Source organism: Nicotiana sylvestris, chromosome 10, assembly GCF_000393655.2.
Source record: "Nicotiana sylvestris chromosome 10, ASM39365v2, whole genome shotgun sequence".
Lineage (NCBI taxonomy): Eukaryota > Viridiplantae > Streptophyta > Magnoliopsida > Solanales > Solanaceae > Nicotiana > Nicotiana sylvestris.
This window is the reverse complement of record NC_091066.1, coordinates 57,001,588-57,028,719: the sequence shown is the minus strand read 5'-3', so window position 1 is coordinate 57,028,719 and position 27,132 is coordinate 57,001,588. Positions and strand designations below refer to the sequence as shown.

General features: G+C 37.4%; 1 long non-coding RNA gene across 1 annotated transcript; it reads left to right on the top strand.

Annotated features, from left to right (window-relative positions):
- Nucleotides 1–3,281: 3,281 nt before the first annotated feature.
- On the top strand, nucleotides 3,282–25,025 carry LOC104219210 (uncharacterized). Its single transcript, XR_011403078.1, has 2 exons — nucleotides 3,282–3,866; nucleotides 24,683–25,025. It is a non-coding gene; the product is annotated as an uncharacterized lncRNA (long non-coding RNA).
- The last annotated feature ends 2,107 nt before the right edge of the window (nucleotides 25,026–27,132 follow it).

Below are 27,132 nucleotides of genomic sequence, written 5' to 3'. Positions count from 1 at the left end.
TGAAAGAGTCGATTCCAAGAGTTGTAAGTCCACAACCTCCTTTACTTTGAGTTTATTTTGAGCCTTCATGACGTCCTTTCTTTCCAACCCTATCCAAAATCCTTCCAAATAAAGACCTCTCGATATGCCTTCAAAAATGACAAGAGGAGCATGCAATGAGCAACGGTTGTCACACGACATATAACACTGTCAAGTTACTCATAAAAAGTAAGAAAAAGTAAAAGAAAAATGAGTCTTACTAGTGAAAACCCTAAACAGGCACTGTAAGACGACAGTAAGTGGAGATAGATAAATGAGAGAGACTTGTTGGTGAAAATTCCTCGGTGCACCATTAGTCGAAAGTGAGTCGTGAAGCTGATGCAAAGGATTGGCACGGATAGGCCCGACTTCAAAGATCATAAGAATGGTAAAAGGGAGGATTGGATTACTTTGATAGATCAGGTCGTTGAGTCCAAAATGTATGTCATGATCATTAAGGCTAGTTATTGAAAAAAAAAAGAAAAAAAATTCTTCCTTCTGTCCTTCCGACAGGGGCATTTCTTGTCAATATTTGTTTCTTTGCGTCATTGTGTCCTTCACCCTGAGTTAGTCCTTCTCAAAACAAACAAGAAAAGATTTAAAAATCTGCTACCAGCTTTTCAGTTGTACAAAGTAAATTTTGCCAGCAAACTTAGTTGTTAATGTCCACATGCCTTGAGGATTCATACAAAGGCTCCCCCAAAAGACTCTTGTCAGCCTGCTTGGCGCAAACAAAGATAACTTGTGATTCTCTCTGACAGACAAATTTCTCAAAAGTAGGAAGTCATTCAAGATATCAGAAAAGGTCATCTAAGAAAAGATCTCCAGTTGGGATAATGCTGATTGAGCCAGAAATATAATGGTATCGGGTGTGAAACAATTAGGGTTGATTCAGAGCAAAAGTCTTTTGAAGCCTACTCAAGCTGATTGAGCAGAAGCCAGGTTGCCCAAGACTCAAGGCCACAAACCGACCACTATTTTCAAAACTGACAAATTTTTCTTTGTATGAAATAGGAACAAAGCGGTGCAAGAAAAGTGATTCAAAAAGAGAAAAAAATGAAAAAGAAAAAAAAAGAAAAAAGAGAATAAAAAGGAAAGACGAGGGAGCCGACAAAGGGAAGTTTCTCAAATCTTTGCCTTTATTTGTCATGCTATTGTGCATAAAATCTTGCCATTGATCTTCACATTTTTCCTCCTAGGATAAAAGTCCTAGTCTGATGGAATTTCCTCCCAATATACATCTTAGTCTGATGAATCTTTCTCCTAAGATAGAAAACCTAGTTTGATGAACTTTCTCCTAGGATCAAAATCTTAGTCTGATAAATCTTTCTCCTAAGATAGGAAACCTAGTCTGATGAATTTTCTCCTAGGATAGAAAACCTAGTCCGATAAATTTTCTCCTAGGATAGAAATCTTAGTCTGATGAATTTTTCTCCTAAGATAAGAAAAGAGACCTAGTCTGATGAACTTTCTCCTAGGATCAAAATCTTAGTTTGATGAATCTTTCTCCTAAGATAGGAAACCTAGTATGATGAATTTTCTCCTAGGATAGAAATCTTAGTCTGATGAATCTTTCTCCTAAGATAGAAAACCTAGTCTGACGAATTTTCTCCTAGCATAACTTGAAAAAGAAAAGATGATGTCTCGAAAAAAAAAGTCATTTGTTCATGCCTTTGAAAAAAACCGTTTGAGCAATTTGTTTAAACGAATGATTTTCTCAAACACGAAATAAAATCATTTCCTTCCAAAAAAAACCTTCTTGGTTCATTTTAGCATAGGTACACAATTCCCTAATCTGCTTTTCCAACGTAGGGACTCCACTCCCTAGTTGATTTTATTTTAGACATAACGTCTCCACTCCCTAGTCGCTTTTCCAACATAGGGTCTCTAATCCCTAGTTGATTTCATTATAGATATAGAGCTCCATTCCTTAATCTCTTTTCCCAAGGATACACAATCCTGATTTTATTGCTTTCAATAAAGAAGTAGTTTAGAATTTTGTTACAATAACTCATGAAATTATCCTAGCGAAAACTGGGGCAGAAAAATTTCGTTCGTTTTTTTGTTTTGGTATCTGAGCAGGTTTTACCTCGAGGCACAGGGTTCGAGATGACCAAAAGAAGTGGTCTCAATCCAAAATAAAAGAAAAAAGAAGAAAAGAAAAAGAAGTGAACTCAAAGTGCAGAAGCGGAGAAAAGATGTGAACTGCTCAAGACGTAATTGAAGTCACAAGATTTGCATGCCCGCCTTGATCCGAGAAGTTGGAAGAAGATTGAACCAACACCTGCAGCTAACAAGTATCAAGATTCAGATCAGAGTCCGCATGAAGAACTAACCAAGACATAAGATTAAGCTACAAAAGACTCATAGATAGAATCTTGTAACTCGTAGTTGATATGGTTAGCTAGTTTAGCTTTTTATTTTCCATTTGGGTGTAATAAGGAGCTCAGCAAGCAGAAATAGCAGCAACAGTAGCAAAATCACAGCTTCTCGGTAGTCCCAGCTATCAAAACTTCCAGAACTACACTGACCTGATTTCTTTGTAGCCAATGATATGTAGGCAACCTCCGAAGCAAGGTTCGGTCATATTTTTCAAAAAATGCTTCTCATGGAGTTTCAAACGGGAAAAATTGCTCGTAGTTGCTCACTTTATCTTTGCCCGTAAACTCTTCATGTTTTCGAGCAAAAAGGGGCAGCTGTGAGTACGTGATTTTTTCCCTATATGAATTACTCCTATAAAATCAAAGAAAATAGATTTTTTCCAATTATTTGCCATTTTATAGGATTTTGTAGGATTTTTATTAATTATTTGCATTTTTGTGCACGTTTAATTCTTATTAAAATCATGAAAAAATACCAAAATATCATGCATTGCATTTAGGATTTATTTTTACACTTTTAGAATTAATTAGTAATTATTTGCTTTATAAAAATTTGAAAATCCACATTTTTTTTCTTTTAATTTTTGGCTTATTTATTTTCCTCTTTTAATTTAGAATTAATTAATATTTACAATTTTTATAATTAGTTAATTAGTTTAATTTCACATTTTTAGATAATCTAGGATTTTTAATTAAAGAAAAGAAAAGAAAATAAGGAGTTTAATTAATTGGGTTAAAATTCGGAACTTGCGCCATTTTAAAGCCAAAATCAGTCCAAACAAATTTTTCCAGCCCAAGTCAAAATCGGTCCAATATCATACCCAATACCCTCTTGGCCCAAACTCTTTTTTATAAAAGAGCAAGACCTAGACATAAGGGATCAGATTTTTCCATACAATTTAGACCCCTACCCTTTCACCAAAAAACGGCGCTTCTGACTTCTTCTTCAATAGAGAATTAGCTCCCTTCCAAAATTGAACACAAGCAACGCCCTACCTTTGGCTGCTTCTTCTATTCTTCTTCATTTCTCCATGGAAAACACAACAGACCTCTAGACCCTAGAGCAATCCGCCGCTGGAATGCACGAGCCCCCTCCCCTGTTCATCTTCTTCAAGAATCAAAACCAAGACTCCCTTTATTTTTCTCTGAACAACACACACACACAAACGCATTCAGCGGCAAACGAAAAGCAAGAAGAAAATTTGAAGTTTCAAAAGTTTGGAAAGCTAAAAATAATAAAAGAGATTTCAAAAAAAAAAGAGGAAGAAAAATCGGAGAATAGCGAGTTTCGAAAGGCTGTGTTGATTGTCGCTGCATTATCTCCTCAATTTCTGGTTGCTCGAGTTGTTTTTCGAATTCGAGGTCTGAAGCTATGTGCTGTTGGTTCTGCTTATGCTAGGCTCCAAGCTACTAATTTCGAACATGTATTCGACCTCCTTGTCTTCAAAATATGGTTCCAGCTAATAGGTATGATTATATAGTTTCTTTGTCCTTATTTTTGTTCACTGAATCGTGAATGTGATTTGGGTTGATACGTTTCTACCTAATTTTGGGATTCTATGCGTTTAATCATATAAACTAATTAGAATTCCCCCCTCTGTTAATTTCTAATTTTGAAAGCATGTCAATGGGTTAATTATGTATGGCTTGGTTGCATTGTTTGAATCTAGTATAGGCTCGGTGAAGTCCTCTTATATTGAAAGTTGATGGTTCATTTGCTCACAGGAGTAATTTAATTATTTTGCTAAGATTTGTGATTGAGACTATTCTGATTTTTCACCCCATGAACTCTAATTTGAGCTCGCGCATGGATTTGGAGTTCGCTGGACTCTACAGCTATGTGGCCTAGCAATAAGCATTGTTTTGGGCTTTAATTGGGTCTTCCTTACTTTACTGGCTTGTGGGAGGTCTGGTACAGCCCTAGAACCAAAGGAACTCAATACGGTAAAGTAGAAAACTCAGTTATTAAGAATAACATCACAAAATAAGGGTTGGTTGGGGTATTACTGTAGTCACAGCATAGAATTGAAGCAACTGGTTAGTATTGTGCTCGTATATTTTTACAACGTCCACATGATGCTTTCACCAAGTAGTATGGATTATTCATTTTTTCCATCTCTTTTATATGAAAATGTTACTGATTGATGGAGTTCTGGAATTAGCTTTTCTTGTTGTACTAGACCAAGTCTGTAAAGTTAGTGAATCGGAATTTAAATGTGTGACCTCGAATATTGAGGGACCAAATGCGTAAAGATGGTATGGAGATGAACCAAAGCTGGCACCTTTCTCTTGTTATTTTTACATAAAACCATGCCAACTCCACCTTTCTGAATTATAGAATGCTATTATAGAATGCCAAGTCTATGGCCCTCACAAAACTAGTTAGCTATTATAGAAAATTTGAGGTGTGCCATTTTCATTAAATAACCCATGGCCCTCACTTAATTAATTTTATCCTTTTAGAAATCGAGGTGTGCCATTTAGTTGAAATTTCCATGATCCTCACAAACTTGAAGGTGCGTAGTTGTTTTAGGCATGTAATTTTAATTAATTTCCTTAAACTCGGGTGTGTATTTCATGTGACCCAAATCCTAATCTCAACGACATTAAATAAAATGTGTCGTGGATCGCGGGTGCATTTCATGTGGCGTGGTTCAAGAAATGTTTTAAATAACGGTGAATCTTCCTAAAAATGATTAAAAGCAGTTAATAAGGTAAAAACACACCATAGGTTAAAACATGTATTAAAATCAGATATTAGGCCAATTATAATAGTTTAAAGTGACCGTGCTAGAACCACGGAATCCGGGGGTGCCTAACACCTTCCCTCGAGTTAACAGAATTCCTTATTCAGAATTTCTAGTTCGCAAGACTTCAAAAGGAAAATCGAATTTTCCTCGATTTGGGATTTAAAATAAACCGTTGACTTGAGACACCATAAATGATTCCAAGTGGCGACTCTGAAAAATAAGTAAATAATCTCATTTCGATTTATATCACTTTAATTGGAAAACTCCCTTATATCACCTCTCGGGTGGTAAAAAGGAGGTGTGACAATAAGCACCTTATATATGAGAGGCATGATCAGGAGATTAATGATGAGAGTGTAAGTCTCTTCTAGGAGACAAGAAGTTATGAGGGGATTGCTTTGTTGTTGATCAAACGTAGTTCATGTCATAGGAATTGCTTTGTTGTTGTTACTTTTCTCTTTTTCTTTTACTTTTTTTTTTTCTTTTTTCTCTTTTTTTTCCACTCTTTTCCATTCTTTTCTTTCCCTTTCTCTCTTCTCTTTTCCTTTTTTCCGTCTTTATTTGCCTTTTGTGTCCGTGATTCTTATCTTTGCTACTGATTCCAAAAGAGGGGTATGAAAGAAAATAAATAAGGCTGAAAAGGGTAACAAAGGATAAAATGTTTAGATAGCAGAATAAAATGTCTTCGTCATTCCAATCTTCAAAACATGCTAAGTACAAACAACAATTAGACAAACCAAAGAAATCATACATAATATCTTTTTACCGCATCAGAATTGATAGCCATATCTACACATTTGCCTTCTATATCTTTTAATTACAAAGCATCATTGGACAACACTCTCGTTACAATTAACAGCCCTTGCCAATTTGGGGCGAACTTGCCTTTTGCTTCAGCCTAATCTGGAAGGATGCGTTTCAATACCTGTTGACCCACTTCAAATTTCTGGGGACGCACATTCTTGTTGTATGCTCTTGCCATTCTCTTTGATACAACTGGCCACGACACACTGCTGCCAGTCTTTTCTTGTCAATCAGACTTAATTGCTCCAAACGTGTTTTGACCCACTCATCATCATCAATCTCAGCTTCAGTAACAATTCGAAGAGATGGAATTTTGACTTCTGCGGGTATCACTACTTCAGTACCATATACCAACAAATAAGGAGTTGTACCTACTGAAGTGCGAATAGTAGTGTGATAACCCAGCAAAGCAAAGGGCAACTTTTCATGCCATTTCCTGGAACCTTGCATCATTTTTCGAAGTATCTTCTTTATGTTCTTGTTGGCCGCCTCAACAGCTCCATTCTCCATGGGGCGATATGGGGTGGCAGTTCGATGAGTAATCTTAAACTATTGGCATACCTCTTTTATCAAATGACTGTTAAGATTATCACCATTATCTGTGATGATTACCTTTGGAATTCCGAACCGACAAATGATATTTGAATGGACAAAATCGACCACTGCCTTCTTGGTCACAGATTTGAAAGTCTTAGCTTCAACCCACTTAGTGAAATAATCAATGGCCACCAGAATGAACCTGTGCCTGTTTGATGCTGCAGGATCAATTAGTCCAATAACATCCAGGCCCCAAGATCTGGAGTTCTTTTGTATAAAACTCCCCCGCTCAAGAAAAATCCACTAGCGAAACGCTGAATTGTTCTCTTTTGATCACATGTGGCGTGTATCGGATATATCCGCATCCTAATGTATTCCCTGATATCATGGAACCATGGTTCACCATCAAGTTCTTCCTTAACCACATTACAATAGGCATGCTAATCACGAACTTGAATGTGCAGAGGGTCAACATAAGCTTTATCCGGATGGTGCAACATTGACGCCAAAGTATCCAAGGCATCGACAACCTCATTATGGAGCCTTGGTATATTCCTGAACTCTATTGAACAAAACCGTTGACAAAGATCATGCAAACATTGTCGATATGATATGAGCTTTAAATCATGAGTCTCTCATTCTCCCTGAATCTGGTGCACTAAAAGATCCGAGTCTCCCAAGACCAAGACTTCCTGAACTCCCATATCTACAGCTAACCTCAATCCCAAAATGCATGCCTCGTACTCAGCCATGTTGTTGGTACAATAGAAACGAAGCTGGGCCGTAACAGGGTAGTGATGACTTATTTTAGAAAAGAGCATATCCCCTATTCCGACACCTTTCATGTTAGCGGCTCCATCAAAGAAAAGTTTCCAACCTGGTTTGTCATCCTGTTCCAATTTGTCAATATGCATCACCTCTTCATCAGGAAAATAAGTCCTTAATGGCTCATACTCTTGATCCATCGGATTCTCGGCCAAATGATCGGCCAATGCTTGGGCTTTCATTGCGGTCCGAGTCACATAGATAATGTCAAACTCTGTGAGCAAAATCGGCCATTTTTGCAAGTCTTCCTATGGGAATAGGCTTTTGAAAGATATACTTTAGAGGATCCAGACGAGAAATGAGGTAAGTAGTGTAGGACGCCAAATAATGCTTCAACTATTGTGCCACCCAAGTCAGAGTGCAACATGTCCTTTCAAGGGAAATATACTTAACCTCATAGGATGTGAACTTCTTGCTGAGATAATAGATGACTTGCTCATTTCTGCCAATGATGTCATGTTGACCCAGTACGCAACCGAACGAATTGTCCAAGACTGTCAAATAAAGAATTAAAGGCCTCTCGAGTTCCGGCGGGACCAACACAAGTGGGTTTGACAAGTATCCCTTGATCTTATCAAATGCCTCCTGGCACTCATGAGTCCATTTGACTGCAACATCATTCTTCAGCAACATAAAGATGGGCTCGCAAGTTATTGTGAGGTGAGCGATAAACCTGTTGATGTAGTTTAAAAGCTTGAGGAGACTCATCACCTCAGTCTTATTCCTTGGAGGTGGCAATTCTTGGATAACTTTAATCTTTGACAGGTCCAACTCAATGCCTCGACGACTAACTATGAATCCCAATAGTTTTCCAGATGGAACACCAAATGCACACTTGGTAGGGTTAAGCTTAAGATTGTACTTGCAGAGTCTTTGGAAAAACTTCCTAAAATATCCGACATGGTCTACCCGTTGCTTTGACTTTACGATCACATCATCCACACAAACCTCAATCTTTCTTGTGAGAACCATGCTTCAGTTGACATTTCCGAAGAATATTGCAAATGTGCTAATACATCTCCTCGTAAAATACCTAGATGTTGCATTCTAAAATAGTACAGCTAGATATGAGCACTACAAAGATAGGCACTAAAAGCCTGAAAGGGATAAATATTACCTTAGTGTGACTCTCGTCCCTAGTAGAGCGAGGACGTTGAGCAACCCGAAGAGCTGGTGAATGAATCAAGGAGAGCTAAAAGCGAAAGAATGTCATGTTGAAGTTTTGACAAGAAAGGGATAGGCAGAAATATTAACAGAGTAGTGAGAAGAGAGATAAGGAAGAATTATGAGTGAGATATGATTCATGGATGACAACGGTAGAGTGCTACAGAATCTATAGTCAAAACAAGAAAGAGACGAAAGGTGGTGGGCCTAAAGACAACAAAAACGTATAGGCCATATAGTCACATCCTCATTTAAAGAAAAACGTTCGCAGCTCTAATGTGATTACCAGAAGAAAAAGTTTAACCCTAGATTAATATAAACCGGTATGAATTGTTTAACAAGATAAACTAACCATGAATTAGGGATAGAGTGATTGATCGACATCATGAGAATTTCAGGTTTTGTTCCGACAATAATAGAAGGGACAACAGAAGAAGATTCATGAGAAATTCAGAGACTAGTCATTCAGGAAGATGCTTCCCTAAAGCAATCAATGTGAGCAAATTTCAACTTAAGGAACTGTATGTGCTAGTTATACTAAGTGTCACCCTCGTGAGTAAGAAATTTTGTTATCCTTGGTACAGAAAGGATTACCGCAAGGCGATTAAGGATCATCGATGACGTGAAAGGATGCCAAAGATGAAAAGGTAGAACGTCTATAGGCAGGTCGTCGTAGCTCTGACACTTAGTACTCCCCTAAAGGAGGGATTATGGAATGGTGTGGCATTAAGTCAGAATTAGGTGGATCTAGTAATTATGGAATGATAAAGGAATAATGCGATAAAAATGAGAAAGGGGTGAGATTGTACTTATTCAAATGTTACAGATATGTTATTATTCTAGAACATTATGTAAGCACGACGCCAAGAAAAGGAAGTAAGGGCTCCTGCCAGAGATGTTTTTTATAAATAAGGAGATAGTACAACAAAGGAAATAACCTAAGAAAGATTATGCAGAATATGGATATGAGAAAGAGCCAATGAGTAGTTAATAGTTGATTCAGGAACAACCTACTCTTCACTAGACAAGAGGTTATAGACAAATCAGTAGATCATGCAAGATAAATATAGTGAACCCCAACATGGAGAATTCAGTCTTGTAGTGATGTCATTATAATACTGGAAATGTATTCAAATCGGATTCAGGGTATTTAAAGGTACCGTATCAATGTTACGGAAATAAAAGAGAGTGCCACTTGGAAGACAGTAAAAATACTAGTTCAGAGGCAACCCTATACAAGCACAAGGGCGTGGAAATAAGTAACTATGAATAATTATAGGCAAGGGAGGACATCAAAAGGTCTTTAATAAGCTCACAGCATTACAAGAGTCAGAGGTCCTCCCTAAATACTATAATGAAAGACTAGCTGAGAAAGTTAGGAAGAAGGCTTCAACCCAAGCTTAGTGACCTAATGAGGGAATGGTCTTATAACGATAGTCTTACAACAATATTGTATGCACTCCATAAGAAAATAACACCTACCGTGGCTAATGAATGGAAAGTAAAATCAGAAATGATATCCAAGATCATATGAGTTCTATGGGATTCCAATATGCTTGGGCATTAAGATAAGATAAGTATGCACACGAAAAGGGGAAGAAAGACCAGGAAAAGTAAAAGCTTACTCTTAAAGAAAGCTTATAAGGAGCAAAAGGAATCATTCTATCAATGATCTGGAGTTATTACATTATGGACACACTTAAGAGTTTGGAATTTTATACATGCGGCATATACAGTCGTAGACGATTCCTGTATAAGTTAAAAGAAAGAACCAAGCCCAGGTCATAGACAAAGGATTTGGTTGTTAGAGGATGGTATCATGGATATTCCAGAGCATCCATGAAAGGCTAAAGTAATAACTAATACCATGAGCTGCAGATTGGAAGATAGCTTAAGCCTAAAGACTGATCAGAAGGAAGAATAAAATAAAGAGTTACCTCAATGAAGTAAATCAAGAGTCTGATCATTGGACCCAGAAAATTATAGACCTCGTGATTGAGAATATTGCAGGATCACTCTTAATATCATAGGTACAAGATAGATAGTACAACAACCATATTCTATAACGGCTCTACGATAAAGCCAGTTGAAAGAGTACCAGCCTCATCAGAAGTCAGTATGAAGCTTCCATCAGATTGTGTATACACCAGAGGTGCAAGTATTATAATAGAGCTTCAAGTTATGGATGTGAATTATACCTATGTGGAAGGGAGGTCATGAAAGATATAGAAGATGTGATGTGAGATTTTAAGGTAAATAAGCAAAAAGTGAACAACGTATGAGATACTCAGGTGCCGAAGATCGTGAATAGTCCATACTTCGGATAGAAGGCTAGAAGCATTAGGATTTAATATCAAGGAATGATAGCAACGTCATCAATGGCATACCTTCCAACCTATGGTTTCTAAGTACCGAGAGATCTAGTCAAGAGAGTAAAGAAGAGTTAGAGATGATGTGATGTCTCGCTTGATGTTCTAGAATAACATAAGGAAATCTATGGTGCAAGCAAGAGGAAGGAAGGTTGCAAACAAGTATAAATAGATATGTGTGGGTCGCAAGCTAAAGTATGGTAGAGTGACAAGATTGTAGGAAGACAGGAGTAAGGATAAGAAAGGACAAGTGAGAAGGTGATGAAATGGATAAGTCCTCAGAATTAAGCCTATGAAAACAAGAAGGTCTGATGGTTTCTCTACGTTATACAAAGCTCAATATAGCCTGAATGAACACAAAGAAGTCAAGGACAAATAGCATTTAGAAGAGGTGGAATGCTACCTTCATAATAGAATAAGAGTGTAATTGTTGTAGATAAAGGATGACGTACGGGCTTTCCATTGAGTAATGATTTGAAGAGGATTTCACGAATTGTATAAAATCAAAATACCCACGTATGGTGAATCACATTGGGATGCTGTAAAATATGATTATTGAAGTACAGTATCACCCCCAAGTGTATCAGGAAAATCACATCAAATATTCCTCGACGCAACATAAGCCCTAGTGGCAACGTATTACGTAAGAAGTTTCAAGTTATCAATGGAAGATTGTAGATAAAAATTGAGGTGAATCTATAATGGATGGATAAACGTTACAAAGTACTAAATGAGATAGGCAATAATTCCTAAGATGAACAGTATTGAGGAAGCATTAAAGGAGTTAGACTTATACATATATGATAAGCAGCAAAAGAGTAACCTGGAGTTTGGTCGTAGACCTCAGTAACTATAAATCGAAGTAAGAGTCATGATATAGTATTACCTAGCTAGATGTAGTAAATGTCACGCCCCAACCTCGGGAGGTGTGACCGGTGCTCAATCGAGTGAACCCAACTGAGCAAGCCTTATCAAACACTTTCTATCCAACTCAATGCGATTAAGGAAACAATGCTATCGCTTATTTAATCAATAGGAAAGATTGTACATTCAACGTTGTTAGTTCACTTTATATCAGATCCATAACTGTTGTTAAGTTTCCAAGATCTCACATAATTACAATATAGAGAAACAAGAGTTTAGATTACAACCTAGTTCATAGACCCATTCAACACCCGTACATAACCCACACAAACGTCTACGGAGCCTCTAAAGATACAAAAGACAATTATGACAATGCCGGCAACAAGGCCCCGGCTATACCTCAAAAGTGGAAGTCTACAACAAAAGATGTGCAACATAACCCCTTGAAGGAAAAGGGCTCAACAAGACTATTAGAGGAGGATACTCCACTACGCATGATCGACATTGTCCGCTATGAAGCCACCTACATTCATTTGAAAATGTAGTGCCCTCGACAAAAGGGACGTTAGTACCATGGAATAGTACTAGTATGTATAACTAAATACCAATTTATTAGAAAGAACTATCATACAAGAACAAAGAAATCACAAGAGACAATCAAAGCTTTAAACGAGCACCACGTCATCAATTAAAGAATCATACGACTTCCACATAATTTCCACAACTTTAGTTTGGGGCATTTCATATGTTCAACATTGTTCTCAATTCCACCGCTATCTTGAGAAGAGTCCGATCACGACCCGATCGGCTAGGTTGCCTCATTTGAGACATATACCTCAATCACCGTTTCATTTCCCTTTTTCGGAATTCAATATTAGCACATTACCACCATGTGTGCGACATGGTATCCGATCACGACCTGATTGGCTAGGTCGCGTTACCTAGGTGTTGTTTCCTTTCTCATTAATCATCTTATTTGAATCTTTATTTCACATATACCATATCAATTCATTGGTACTTAGGGCCACAATTATCACATCATTTTCACTTTCAATGTCAACCTTGCAATTTATGATCATAGGCACATACAAAAGAAATTCAAGTTGCAAGCATATGTAAGATTTCACATAATTAGCATGACAATCTCAGTTTTAATCTTGGCTTATAGCCTAGGCATTTGAACACATGATTCGTATTCTTTGCACATCTCTAAATATCAAGAATAGTACATTACCCACATTGAGGCACACCCTTCATGTATATATACTGCTAACCAATTCATGTGAAATAACAATCAATACATCAACCAATTCTAGTCTTAGCACATTTGCGTAAAATCCACCGGAGCTCAATTTCTAATAAAAGGGGGTTTTTTGCCATACATACCTCAATAAAGCTTTCCTTAATTTATTACAAAATTCAGGGTTTCTTAGCAACTTCAACCTATTTTATGAAATTTACAAATCGAATCAAGAATTAGAGACATGATTAAGATTCTAGCTCATTTAAGTAAATTATCAAGCACTAAGTGAGCACTGTGACTTTAGGACCCTTTTGTGAAAGATTTCTATCATTTTACACCCCAATTGCTATCCTTTCTAGTTCACAATCTCTCAATACCCGATTTTCCTTTATCATGCAAGAAATCCATTCTTATGCCCATGAACCCCCATGCTAATTACTCATTCTAGTGTGAATTTCGAAACCCAAGGTTAGAGCTCAAGTTCTTACCTCTTGGGGTGAAAGCCTAGCTTCTTTTCTTGAAAATCTTCAGGGGCTTAGGCAAGAATTGAGTGGGGAATTGTTGAAGATCACCCTCTCACTCTAGAACTTCCTCTCTCACTCTATTTGCTGTGAAATAGCCTAAAATAGTTCTAATGGGGTATTTTTAATGGGATGGGGTCGGGTTTTAAAAGTTAGAAAATAGGAGCCCCGACGAAATCAGCGATCCCATAATGGACATGTGGCCCGCGAAATGGACCGCAAAAACGGTACCAAAACCTGAACAAACTACCTACGTATGCGGCAGAAATGCAGTCCACATACCTACTCGGCGGTCGTAAAATGCACCGCAGAACTGCCCTTCACAAAAATTCCAAGGGGATTTTGCAATGACTATGCGGCCCACATATTGATTATGTGATCGCATAATTGGCTGCATAGTTGACCTCAAATTAACCATCAAACTGCCTGGCTCTGTGGCGACTATGCGGTCCGCATATCTCTTATGCGACCGCATAATGGACCGCAGAAACGCACTTTTCTGGAAAACATTATTCTTGAACTTTTTAATGCACAAATCAATCTAAAGGGTCCGAACCTAACTTGGCACTACGAGATTCGGGTTTTGAGTAGAAATTTCACGGGGCCTTACATCCTCCCCCACCGAAGATCATTCATCCTCGAATGAGGATCAAGGTTCACTCATTAGAAATATTTATGCAACCTCATTTTTTTACAACATGAATCATATCAACAGCCCCCAAATTTGGCTAACTCCCTAAATTTCCAAAAATTTCGCTAGAGTTTCCTTTGTATCTAGGCCGATCCACATGTCAGAGAGCCCCAGAAACGTATCCCAACAGCAAATACACATTCCATAGATATAACATAAATTGTACAACACTAACCATGGCCGCGCATTCAACATATAACCAAAACAAGACAGTTTTACATAGATCAAATCAAAAGATAAGAGTTCATAGGGACCAAATGCATAAAAGCTATTACACGACTATTCAAACAAATGTGGGTACTTCTTTCTCATTTCTTCCTCGGCTTCCCAAGTGGCTTCCTCAACCTGCTGGTTCCGCCATAACGCTTTTACGGAGGTAATTTCCTTATTTCTCAACTTCCGGACTTTCCTGTCAAGAATGGCAACTGGAACTTCTTCATATGAAAGTTCCTCATTAACCTCAATAGTTTCAACTGGCAAAATAGTGGTCGGATCTATCACTCCCTTCTTTAACATAGACACATGGAAGTCTGGGTGTACCAATGACATCTCGGGTGGCAACTCGAGCTTGTACGCCACCTAACCAATCCTCTGAATTATTCTTTACGGTCCGACATACCTCGGACTCAATTTTCCTTTCTTTCCAAACCGCAAGATACCATTCATGGGGGAAACCATAAAAAATATTTACAACATGAATCATATCAACAAACCCCAAATTTGGATAACTCCCGAAATTTCCAAATATTTCGCCAGAGTTTCCTTTGTATCTAGGCCTATCCACATGTCAGAGAGTCTCAGAAACATATCCTAACAGCAAATACACATTTCATAGATATAACATAAATTGTACAATGCTAACCATGGCCGCGCATGCAACATATAACCAAAACAAGACAGTTTTACATAGATCAAATCAAAAGATAAGAGTTCGTAGGGACCAAATGCATAAAAGCTATTACACGACTATTCAAACAAATGAGGGTACTTCTTTCTCATTTCTTCCTCGGCTTCCCAAGTGGCTTCCTCAACCTGCTGGTTCAGCCATAACACTTTTACGGAGGTAATTTCCTTATTTCTCATCTTTCGAACTTTCCTGTCAAGAATGGCAACTGGAACTTCTTCATATGAAAGTTCCTCATTAACCTCAATAGTTTCAACTGGCATAACAGTGGTCGGATCTCCCACTCCCTTCTTCAACATAGACACATGGAAGTCTGGGTGTCCAATGACATCTCGGGTGGCAGTTCGAGCTTGTACGCCACCTGACCAAACCTATGAATTATTCTTTACGGTCCGACATACCTCAGACTCAATTTTCCTTTCTTTCCAAACCTCATGATACCCTTCATGGGGGAAACCTTCAAAAATATTCACAACATGAATCATATAAACAACCCCCAAATTTGGCTAACTCCCTAAATTTCCAAAAGTTTCGCCAGAGTTTCATTTGTATCTAGACCTATCCACCTGTCCGAGAGCCCCAGAAACATATCATAACAACATATACACATTCTATAGACATAACATAACTTGTACAACACTAACCATGGCTGCGTACGCAACATTTTACCAAAACAGGATAGTTTTACATAGATCAAATCAAAAGATAAGAGTTCATAGGGACCAAATGCATAAAAGCTATTACACGACTATTCAAACAAATGTGGGTACTTCTTTCGCATTTCTTCCTTAGCTTCCCAAGTGGCTTACTCAACCTGCTAGTTTTGCCATTACACTTTTACGGAGGCAATTTCCTTATTTCTCAACTTCCGGACTTGCCTGTCAAGAATGGTAACTGGAACTTCTTCAGATGACAGTTCCTCATTAACCTCAGTAGTTTCAACTGACACAATAGTGGTCGGATCTCCTACTACCTTCTTCAACATAGACACATGGAAAATTAGGCATACCAATGATATCTCGAGTGGCAGCTCGAGCTTGTACGCCACCTGACCAATCCTCTGAATTATTCTTTACTGTCCGACATACCTCGGACTCAATTTTACTTTCTTTCCAAACCGCATGATACCCTTCATGGGGGAAAGCTTCAAAAATACCCAATCATCTTCTTTGAATTCCAAATCTCTGTGACGAACGTCCGAATAAGACGATTGGCGATTCTGAGCAGTTTTTAACCTTTCCTTGATAATCTTGACCTTCTCCAGAGCCTGATACACAAGGTCCGACCCTATCAATTCAGCTTCTCCAACCTCGAACCACCCAATGGGAGATCTACATCTCCTACCATACAACGCCTCAAATGGTGCCAGTTGTATACTAGCATGGAAGCTGTTGTTATAAGCAAACTCTATGAGTGGCAAATGGTCATCCCAGCTACCTTTGAAATCAAGAATACAAGCGTGCAACATATCTTCAAGCGTCTGAATAGTCCTCTCCGCTTGCCCGTCAGTTTGAGGATGAAAAGCTGTGCTAAGATTTACCTGCGTACCCAAACCTTGCTAAAATTTCTTCCAAAAGTTGGCTTTGAACTGAGCCCCTCGATCTGAAATGATTGAGACTGGATTGCCATGCAACTTGACTATTTCCCTAATATACAACTGAGCATATTGTTCTGTTGTGTCGGTAGATTTAACTGGCAAGAAGTGCACTGATTTCGTAAGTCGATCCAAGATTACCCAAATTGAGTCAAAGTTGCGCAGAGTGCGCGGTAACCTTACCACAAAATCCATGTTAATCATCTCCCATTTCCACATTGGAATTTCTATGCTTTGGGCCAATCCACCGGACCTTTGATATTCGGTCTTCACTTGCTGACAGTTCGGACATTTTGCCACAAAGTTCACCACATCCTTTTTATATTGTTCTACCAATAAATTTCCTTGAGATCATGATACATTTTCGTAGAACCTGGGCGCACGGAATACCTGGAAGTGTGAGCTTCTACCATGATCCTCTCCCGAAGACCATCAATATCTGGAACACATAGGCGGTGTTGGTACAGTAGGGTACCATCATCCATACCAAAGGAAAAAGTTGTGGTCTTGTGTTTATGAATCCCCTCTTTCAGTTGTGCTAACACTGGATTGTTGAATTGCTTCTCTTTCACTTCCGCCACAAGCGATGATTCAGCCTTATTCTGCACAATTACTCCTCCTTCATTAGAATCCACAAGGCGAACTCCCAAACTAGCCAACTGGTAAACCTCCCTGGCCAACAGCCTCAGATATGCTTCCAAATGAGCCAAACTCCCCATAGATTTTCGACTAAGAGCATCCACCACAATATTAGCCTTTCCCGGGTGATAGAGAATATCAATGTCATAGTCCTTGAGTAATTCTAGCCATCTTCTTTGTCTCAGATTCAACTCCTTTTACTTGTAAATATATTGAAGGCTCTTGTGGTCCGTAAATACATCAACATGGACCCATACAAATAGTGTCACCAAATCTTTAGCGCAAACACTACTGCCGCAAGCTCTATGTCATGGGTCGGATAGTTCTTTTCATGATTTTTGAGTTGCCTAGAAGCGTAGGCTATAAACTTGCCGTGTTGCATTAACACACCCAAGCCCGATCCTTGAAGCATCGCAACACACCACAAATCCCTTTATACCCTCTGGCAGGGCTAATACCGATGTCATAGTCAATCTTGATTTCAATTCTTGGAAACTCTTTTCACAAGTATCGAACCATTGGAATTTAACTGCTTTTTGTGTCAATTAAGTCAATGGAGAGGTAAGAGTAAAAAATCCCTCCACAAATCTCCTGTAGTACACAGCCAAACCTAAGAAACTACGAATCTCTGTTGGAGTAGGTCTAGGCCAATTCTTTACCGCTGCAATCTTTTGAGGATCAACCATAATTCCTTCCCTGGAGCTGACATGACCCAAGAATGCGACAGATGCACGCCAAAATTCACATTTTGAATTGCATATAGTTGATGTTGCTGAAGAGTCTGCAAAACTGCCCTTAGATGGTCAACATGGTCCTCCCGACCTCGGAATACACAAGAATATCGTCAATGAACACTATCACAAAGAAGTCTAGAAAAGGCTTAAAGACCCGATTCATAAGATCCATGAAAGTTGTCGGGGCATTTGTTAGCCCAAAAGATATAACCATAAATTTAAAGTGCCCATACCGAGTCCTGAAAACTGTTTTTGGAATATCCTGCTCCTTTATCTTCAATTGATGATACCCAGACCGCAAGTCAATTTTTGAGAAACACGTGGCACCTTGCAATTGGTCAAACACGTCATTTATCCTTGGTAGAGGGTATTTATTTTTGATTGTGACTTTGTTGAGTTGCCGGTAGTCAATACATATCCATAACGACCCATCTTTCTTCCTTACAAACAAGACCAGTGCGCCCCACGGTGACACACTTGGACGGATGAAACCCTTATCTAGCAAATCCTTCAATTGTTCCTTTAGCTCTTTCAATTCTGCCGGTGCCATTCTGTAAGGTGGAATTGATATAGGCTGCGTTCCTGGCATCACATCGATCCCCAAATCAATCTCCCTGTCTGGTGGAATCCCAGGGAGCTCATCTGGAAAAACATTCGGAAATTCATTCGCAAATGGCACGGACTCAAGGCTAGGCGCCTCAGCATTGGTGTCTGTAACCCAAACTAAATGATAGATACACCCCTTTTTGATCATCTTCGCGACCTTAAGGTAAGAAATAAATCGACTTTTTGGCACTACATTATCTCCCTTCCATTCAACAATGGGCTCATTAGGAAATTCAAGCCTCATAGTTCTAGTCCGACAATCATGTTTGGCAAAGCATGAATAAAGCAAATACATTCCCATTATTACATGGAAATCAACCATCCCTAATTCAACAAGATCGGCCATGTTATCCCTACCATGCACCGTGACAACACAACCTCTATAGACTCGAGCGACCGTAACTGGCTCACCAACCGGAGTAGACACTGAAAATAACTTATGAAGCTGATCCGGTTCTATCCCAAATTCCATAGCAACAAAGGGGGTAACATAGGACAAAGTGGAACCAGGGTCAATAAGTGCATAAACATTATGAGATTGGACAGTCAGAATACTTGTGACAACATCTAGAGAAGCCTCTACGGTCTGGCGACCACTCATAGCATAGAACCGGCTGGGTCTTCCTGAACTCTGTGCACCACCCCTAACTGCACCATGCCCTGCGGGTGCTGGGGTACCTCGAGCTAGAAAGGGGGCTGAGGATGTAGAAGCTACTGGATTAGATGACTGTGCTGCGCCCCTATCCGCTCCCTGGCGGGATACACGATAATGCCTCTGAATATGATCTCTCATCCCACATCCATAGCATATGGGTAACTCCAAATAGCAAATCCCTGAGTGCATGTTCGCGCACCTGGGGCACGGAGAGCCGAGTCAGTGTTAGGGTTGGGTTGGTTGATCGCCCAACCTCTATTGCTGCTGAGACCTCACTTCTGATCGACCCTGCTGATGGGATCCCCTGTTGCCCTGACCGGACCTGAAATGACTCCAATGCTACTGGATGGGCCTTGATGGGAGTGCACTAGCTGAAGACTGTGCATCAAACTAGGACGGCCCTGATGATCCTCCCCTGAAAACTAATCTTCCCCCACCTAGTGACTCTTCCATGTTGCCCATAGACCGGGCCTTTCTGTTACCCTCTCTCTCCATTATATTCTTCAGTTTACGGTTCTCTGTGGCCTGAGAAAATGCTACCATCTTCCCATAATTCATGTCAGAATTTAATGCAGCCGTATACTTGGACAGACAAGTAAACTCCGTGTGGTACTCCCACATACTTTTGCTACCTTGCTTCAAATTTTCAAACTCTACTACATGGGTTGCCCTTGTCTCAGCAGGCAGGAAATGATCTATAAAGGCATCGGCAAACTCGCTCCACCTTGCCGGAGGGCTCCCCTCCTCACGGGAATCTTCCCATAACTCAAACCATGAATAGGCCACCATTTTCAGACAATAGGCAGCCAACTCTACTCCCTTTGTCTCAGTTGCACGCATAACCCTGAGGGTCTTGTGCATCTCATCAATAAAATCCTGAGGATCTTCTTCTGGATTGGTACCCGTAAACACTGGAGGGTCTAATTGAAGAAATCTATTCACTCTGGAACTGGTGGAATCCCCTTGCTGGCTGGATGAACTGGGCACAACATTGGACCTCTAGGCCTGAGAGGCCACCAGCTGGGTCAACATCTGAATAGCCCCCCTAAGATCCCCATCAAAGATAGTAGAATCGGGAGCTGGGGCCGGAGGCAGAACATCAGTATTAATGGGAGGGATAGTGGTATCCTCCGCAAGGGTAGGAAATGGGGTAGTCTATTCTGGAATAGAAGAACCAGGCAGGGTGATAGCAGGGTGACTACCCTCACCCGCAGTATCAAGCAATGAATCATCAGCCACTCCTAAGGTGGCATTGGCTTCTTGGCCAATTCTCGATTTCTTCTTCGGTGCCATTTACTGGAAGATAGAACAATGCACTAGTTAGAGGGGGGATAGTTTCGTAACAAGTCTTGGCACACAATCCAGAATAACAAAGAAGGGTGTTATTCCTAAATGCCCAAGTAGCCCCCAACTTATAAGCATCCTAGGACACTCCAAAACCTTAGGCTCTGATACCAAGTTTCTCACGCCCCAACTTCGGGAAGCACGACCGGTGCTCAATCGAGTGAACCTAACCGAGAAAGCCTTATCAAACACTTTCTACCAAACTCAATGCGATTAAGGAAACCATGCCATCGCTTATTTAGCTAATACGAAAGATTGTACATTCAACATTGTTAGTTCACTTTATATCACATCCTTAACCGTTGTTACGTTTCCAAGATCTCATACAATTACAATCTAGAGAAACAAGAGTTTAGATTACAACCTAGTTCATAAACCCATCTAACACCCGTACATAACCCACACAAATGTCTACGGAGCCTATAAAGATACAAATATGACAATGCCGGCAACAAGGCACCGGCTATACCTCAAAAGTGGTAGTCTTCAACAAACTATGTGCAACATAACCCCTTGAAGGAAATGGAGCTCACCAAGACTATGAGAGGAGGATACTCCGCTACGCGCGATCGACACTGTCTGCTATGGAGCCACTTACATTCATTAAAAATGTAGTACCCCCGGCAAAAGCGACGTTAGTACCATAGAATAGTACTAGTATGTATAACTAAACACCATTTTATTAGAAAGAGCTATCATTCAAGAACAAAGAAATCACAAGAGATAATCAAAGCTTTAACCGAACACCACATCATCAAATAAAGAATCATACAACTTCCACATAATTTTCACATCTTTAGTTTGGGGCATTTCATATGTCCATCATTGTTATCAATACCACCGCTATCTTGAGCGGAGTCCGATCACGATCCGATCGGCTAGGTTGCCTCATTTGAGACATATACCTCAATCACTGTTTCATTTCCCTTTTCCAAAATTCAATGTTAGCACATTACCACCATGTGTGCGGCATGGTGTCCGATCACGACCCGATCGGCTAGTCCACCTTACCTAGGCGTTGTTTCCTTTCTCATTAATCATCTCATTTGAATCTTTATTTCACATATACCATATCAATTCATTGGCACTTACAGACACAATTATCACATCATTTTCACTATCAATGTCAACCTTGCAATTTATGATCATAGGCACATACAAAAGCAATTCAAGTTGCAATCATACGTAAGATTTCACATAATTAACATGACAATCTAAGTTTTAATCTTGGCTTATAGCCTAGGTATTTCAACACATGATTCGTATTCTTCGCACATCTCTAAATATCAAGAATAGTACATTACCCATATTGAGGCACACCCTTCATGTATATATATATATATATAATTGCAAACCAATTCATGTGAAATAACAATCAATACAACAACCAATTCTAGTCTTATCACATTTGCGTAAACGCCACCGGAGCTCAATTTTTAATAAAAGGGGATTTTTAGCCATACATACCTCAATAAAGCATTCCTTAATTTCTTACAAAATTCCGGGTATCTTAGCAACTTCAATATACTTTATGAAATTTACAAATCGAATCAAGAATTAGAGACATGATTAAGATTCTAGCTTATTTAAGTAAATTATCAAGCACTAAGTGTGCACTGTGACTTTAGGACCCTTTTGTGAAAGATTTCTATCATTTTACACCCGAATAACTATCCTTTCTTGTTCACAATCTCTCAATACCCTATTATCTTTTATGCATGCAAGAAATCCATTCTTATACCCATGAACCCCCAAGCTCATTCTAGTGTAAATTTCGAAACCCAAGGTTAAGGCTCAAGTTCTTACTTCTTGGGCTGAAAGCCTAGCAGCTTTTATTGAAAATCTTCAAGGGCCTAGGCAAGGATTGAGTGGGGAATTGTTGAAGATCACCCTCTCACTATAGAACTTCATCTCTCACACTAATAGATGAAAATAATATAATAACAATTTTGTAAGTAGTTTGTCAATAGCGGAATTAACTTTGTAAGTTGATATTCTTCTATATTTTCTTTTTTAATAATTTAGACAATAAATTTATATTTTCTAAAGTTTGTAACCAGTGCTTGATATATTCGTAGTTGATCATTAATCTGAATATAAGTCTAGTTCATATAAATCTAAGATATCTATTTCTTCTGATAGAATTAGTTCTGTATATCCTTATTCCATTATGTTAATTATTTCAAAAGAAATTAAAAAATCGTAAATTTTTCTCCTAATGTCGTTATTAAGTTGGTTCAAGGTATATAATATGAGTATTTTGTAATCATTATTATTATCTAGTAAATAAGTGTGGTTGCTCATAAGATTATTATTTTTCCTTATTCTTATCATGTGTTTACTAAACATATTCCCTCTAACCTCTTTGTTTATCATAGAGTTTATCATTTTTTAATAAGTTATACTGAACAATCTTTTCTGGTCACTACCATGTTTTTCTTGCTTCAATCATTTACCCTAACAGCGCCCTAACTCTGTCTACTCCCCTAAACGGCTTCGATGCCTACCGGTTTCGACCTTAGGATGGCATAGTCTGGGCTTAACTACTCTCAACATTATTAGACATGGCAAACTTTCTCAAGATGTTCTTTATAACATTACTATAACATGATAAACAATTATGATATTCAAGAGATTATAAGGAATATAAAAGTTTAGTTAGACATAATTATGAATAAACTTACCTGATCTTGTAACTCGTTTGAATGTTCCATAGTTGTTAAAGAGACTTGTATATAACTCAGATATTTCTTATAAGAGAGAGAAGATAAGAGAGAAGGTGAGGGTGTCCTCTCTTCCTATGATTTACAAACTATATATAGAAAACTTTAAATGACTCTTACTGTTTACAAACGACTCTTTACATACTTAAATGACTCTTACTATTCATAATCATCTTTTCATGAACGACCTTTACTGTTCATGAATATGACTCGTACTTATATGAATGACTCTTACTATTCACAAATGACTCTTCATGAACGACCTTTACTGTTCATGAATATGACTTGTACTATTTACTTTATGACTTTTTACATTGTCTGTTTGCAATAACTGTCTTCTTCCTTTGTCTTTAAGCTGATATCTTCATTCCAGTTGTACTTCTAGTACATGATTATCTTCTCCGTTGCATTTTGAACATATATGATCTGGGTATTTGTGCCCTACTAATTTGCAGTATCTTGTCAATAATTCATTGGAAATAAATCCTTTCTTTAGTGCTCTTGTAGTTGGTTGTATCTCTGGTTTTAGTAATGATAAAATCCATTTTTGGACTTCATCCATATCTCCTTGTCGTAGTTCTCTTGAATTCGCATATATCATTAGTTGATCTCTTGAGTAGTAGCTCCAGATAGCATTTTCTTGTAAATAATTGTTGGCTAGCTCTTGGATAATAGTTGTTATTCCAATTATTCTTTTGTTGGCGTAAAAACCTGGTATCTCGATTTTTGGTATTTCTGGTTGTTGTTCTATTTCTTCTGGTATTATCATATCTCGTGTCAATCCTATTTTTACAACATGTATAATAGGTTTTATTTCATCGTATAGTATCTCAGCTGGTGTTGTATAGAATTTTATAAAAAATAGGTTTTCTTTTGTAATTCTTTTAAATGTAATAAATGCTTTATATAGATCTGATATTCCACTTATCTCTTCCCCATCATAGGTATATACCGTGCTAAGTAATCCGTAATTGTAACATGTTTTTACTAAATTGGCTCTAGTTTTTGGCTGTGCAATAAGCCTATTATATCCTTGGACTTTTTAGGTTATATAGTCCTGTGTTGGATCTGTTGTAGTAGTTGCTCTGGGGTTAAGGTTTAGAAATGTTTGAATTTTGTATATATTTTCAATATAGGTCTAGGTAATATGGTTGTATATTTTTTTATTTTGGTGTAAGCTGTTGGCATAGGTTGATGTTTGTGGTGTCGTAACTATTGTTTTTTTGGCCTTTTCGGAGTAATTGGTTTATCAAATATGTTATTTTAATTGACATTGGTATGTGGCTTTTTGTTAACTTGTTTACCTGTACCTGCAGCTGTATATAAACAAACTTTGTTATGGTTTTTTTGGAGTTTCCCAACGTCTCCTTCTAACTCTGGAAGTTTTGAGTCTTCCGATCGACTTAGCTCCGCATCTTTATAGTCATGCTGCTGACTTGGCTGGCTTTTCTCTAGCTGTTGTAATCTTTTTCCCATACCATCCATCTGTAAAGATAGAGTAGTAAGGATTGCAAATAAATCTTTTGTTTCTTGGCTTTCATCAGTTTGGGTACCTTTGTCTTGATAGGTAGTCTGCAATAACATTTTTGTCAGTCCTTATTACTACAATTGTAAATGTAAAATTTTGTATATTTAATACAAGCCTTCTTATTTCTTTCGTAGTTACTGAATCTTGTACTTTCCGTGTTATCCACTATTTTACTTGTGTATTATCTGTTCTTACAATAAACTTGTTATAAACGATATATGGCTCAAATGCTAACAAACATTTATATAATCCAAATAATTCTTTCCAATTTATCTCCCATTTTAATTGTGGTTCCGTTTATGATCATGAATAATATCTACAATGGTGTTCATTTTTTTCATTATCATATTTATATTTTAGAACTCCATAGCTGTGGTCACTAGAATCAGTTTCTACTATGTATGTTAACTGTCTTTTTTCATCTGGAAAATATAGTTTTGGTAATTTTTTACACATATTTTTTATCTTCTTTATATGTGTTTTATCTTTTTCGTCAAAATGGTATTCTACATCCTTTTTTAATTTTTTCTGTAGTGGTTTTAAGTTTTCTGCTAATTTAAGGATATATTCCCTTACTTGGTTAACTAATCCTAAAAATGATTGTAACTTCTTTTTCGTATCAAGTGTTTCGTTTAAGTTAATTATTTTTTGTACTATATGAGTTTGCATTTTTATTCCATTTTTATCTATTTGTATACCTAAGAATTCTATTTGATTTTTCATTACTTCTGCTTTCTTTTTACTTAAACTAATTCCTGATATTTCTACAATGTGTATGAATTTTTCTAGTAGTTTTATATGTTCGTTCTCTGTTCTAGAATATAACAGTATATCATCTATATATATTATACAATTTTCTAATTGGTTAAAGTAGTTATCCATAAAATGTTGGTATCTACCTGGTGCATTTTTATATCCAAATGGTAATACGTTCCATTCGTAAAATCCTTTTGGTACTGTGAATGCTGTTAACTTTTTAGATTCGTCTTCTAGTTTTAAATGGTAAAATCCTGATTTACAGTCAAATTTACTAAAATAGTTATATCCTTGTAATTGTCTGATTTTTAGTATTTTATTTGGTATCGGATAATTATATGTTTTTGTTTTTGCATTTAAATTTCTATAATCTACAACCATACGACTTTTTCCTCGTTTTTGTTCGCTATGCTTATGTACTATAAATGCTGGGCTAGTGTGTTTACTATTAATTTCTTGTATGTACTTATTGTCTAATAATTCCTGTATGTGTATTTTAAATTCTGTTAGATCATTAAAATTGTATTTCAAAGGTTTTTGTGTTATTATACTATTTTCATCTATTAGTTCAATTTTTATTTTTGTTTTATGTTTTTCCCAACCTTGTAGTGGATTATCATTATATAGTAGTTCTAATTTATCTTGGAGTAGTTTTATCTTGTTTATTGAGAAAATGATTATTTCTATATTATGGTTGCTTTGTGTCATATTTTCTAATTTCTGGGTAATTTTTTCACTTCTCTTAATCCAGGGTGTTGTTTTTCTCAATTTATTATTTACTCTTTTTGCTCCTAATCTTTGCTTACACGGAGTAGTAAACCACCAATGTGTTTTTGTTATAGTATGTGGGAATAACTTATCTAAAAATGGCATTCCTAATAATATATCTTTATTTGTGAATTCATAACTATATATTTCTTCTATGGTTAATATTTTATCCCATATTTGTATTTTTAGATTCCTTGCTTGTATGTTATCATACTTCCCTCATTGTTAAATCCTGTTACTACTATGGAGTTTTTTAGCTTTTCCCATTTATTTTCTGGTAGACAATTATGTTTACACATGTTAGCTTCTGCTCCTGTATCCATCATAGGTGTATAATATCTATTATAATATCCTTCTACTATTATTTTGGCAAGTATATATATTTTTGGCATTATATTAAGGTTCTTTTGATTATTATCTTTTTATTTTCATAACTTATTGTTAATTGCCTATCTTCTAATTTATATGGTTTGACTTTTTCTTACCATTTTATTCCTAGTGTAATGTTTTTATCTCCTTGATATACTTTAAAATTTATTAATATTGGTATTCCTCCAATAATTAATTCCTTTTCAGTTGTTTCTTCATTTTTTCTTAATGCTTTTGGTAATTCTGAATTTTGCTGTTCTATTGTTACTATCTCTTGTTCTGGTATTAATTCTCTTATAACATAATTCTCTTCTTGTCCTGTATTTATTAATATTAAATATTTTC